The 2,057-nt window shown below is 37.4% G+C and overlaps 1 long non-coding RNA gene across 1 annotated transcript; it reads right to left on the reverse strand.

Moving 5' to 3' along the window:
• Window positions 1–250: 250 nt before the first annotated feature.
• On the reverse strand, window positions 251–1,038 carry LOC146830840 (uncharacterized). The gene is made up of 4 exons (XR_014961198.1): window positions 913–1,038; window positions 677–800; window positions 469–577; window positions 251–381 (listed from the first exon to the last, which is right to left on the reverse strand). It is a non-coding gene; the product is annotated as an uncharacterized LOC146830840 (long non-coding RNA).
• Between the last annotated feature and the right edge of the window lie 1,019 nt (window positions 1,039–2,057).

Below are 2,057 nucleotides of genomic sequence, written 5' to 3' on the forward strand. Positions count from 1 at the left end.
TCGACGCGTTTCGATGGTATTGAATTATGGTTCCATCTTTATCAAGACTAGCAATTTGAATCTCTCTGTTAGTCACTTGATTGGTTATTACAGCTACCCTGTATTATAAACAGATACAGAAAAATCACCATTATACACATACAAAATGCAAGGATAATGCTATTAATTCACATTGTATTTTGTCTAACTAATCTAATACATATGTGTTATCCTATATCTTGTTCTGTTTTAAACAACCCATTTCATAATTCTCATTATGCTATCTTATAGTATCATCTTCATGCCATTTATTATTCTATCTCACCTGTAATTATAGATTGTAACTTTTATTTCTTTAAGATAATCGGTGTTGGTATACACTTGCTTCCCACCATGGGTAACCTAGAGAGACAGCAATGGAAACAATACTGCTATTAGGATGTTCCTAACCCTTATGGCTTTAATTAACGCAACAAACATAATTTATACCTTTCAGTGATGCTCCTTAATTTTCCATTTATTATGGAGAGAATGTTTTGATAATCCGTCTATTTAATTTCCTTTTTAGTAAACGTACAAATTGTACGCGCAGGTATGCCTGCAGGAATAAAAGGAATGCATCCATGATTATTGCGCACGTTATTATGATGAGGGAAACTCTTATAATAGAAGGACTTAAGTTAGCATCCTATCGTACCTTTTTGTTTTGGGTGTAATGAAGAAGGGAATGATCTCTTTTGTTATGGAGATTCTGCAGCTTCTATGGAATCAAACGAAGCTCCTCCCCTTAGTTCTCTTTAGTTTTCTTTTTAGTTCATAAACTAGTAAAAAGGAAGTGAAAAATTATGTCTAAGTAAAGCTTGCTACTGGCAAGAGGTGTTATTACAAATTACTACGCTGTCATAAGAATCCTCTGACTGCTTCTTTGCTCACCTTCAAGTATGAAGAAAAAGGGCGCAGTGCTGCATGCGTCTCCTCGCGTCCGTACGATGACAAAGAGTCAAACAGGAGCCTGTTTTAAATATCCTAATCGGCGAGGTGATTGGTCTAGAGGTAATTGTTAATTACCTATTTGGCTTGTGTAATTTCAGCGTTTCCTATCCGTGCTGACTCTCCTTGAGTTGACCCGGATGATATAAAAGCACCGCTGCTTACTGATTATAAATTAAGCGCTAAAGCCCCTCGTTTTTCACCCGGTATGAGCGCATTCCATTATCTACACTTTACGGAGAATTGTCAGTTCAAAATTCCGTATGTGTGACAAATGTTGTTATTGTCTATCTCGTTCTCCTATTGTTGACCCGGAAGTAGTAGAAACCCGCTGCTGCGTGCGTTCGTACTACGCGCTAACGCTGCCACGTTTCACCCCTTGTTGGGTGCATTCTGGTCCTATTACCTATTGTGACTGTTACTCCTCTTTTTGGCCAGGAAATTCCCTACATTATTATGATTGGCCAATAAGCCGAATGTACCTAATTACGCCTATACTAGGCGCCACTTGCATGCTTCAAAACACTCCGTAAGTGTGCAAATATACATGGCAGTAAATGCCCGGATTTAATTTGTCAATTAACTGCCATGTATTGTCACTATGGGGAGTGATATACATAACATGATCGGAAGAAAATTGTTTTTAAAGTTTTTATTATTAATAATGCTACTATCGTCCTTACAGTTATTGAAATATGCCCTAACTGGCATTCCACTCGTTAAACACTTAAACTAAATTTTGAGTCTTAACTACATCTAAGTTGATCTTAGAACTAGATGTTAACGAATCCAGAAACCACATGAGGGCTGATAGACTATCCCCTGGGGTGTATCGAATTCCCTCTGGGGGCTACATACCCCGTGTTTTCTCCTTATTATAGAAACCTTTCCCCAGAAGCAGTACAATAGTCTTTGTTAGTATGGGGATTCATGCCCTGAACTTACTTGTACGAGTAAAGAAATGCCACATATGTACATTGATCAGTATCTAACTGTAACTAATAATCTTCATCCAGTCTTCTCTTGAGTTTAAACCTTTGTTTACAGTATTCAGATAACATATGAACCACTGTTCTCGGTTTTTTCTT

Source organism: Triturus cristatus, chromosome 5_1 (genome assembly GCF_964204655.1).
Source record: "Triturus cristatus chromosome 5_1, aTriCri1.1, whole genome shotgun sequence".
Lineage (NCBI taxonomy): Eukaryota > Metazoa > Chordata > Amphibia > Caudata > Salamandridae > Triturus > Triturus cristatus.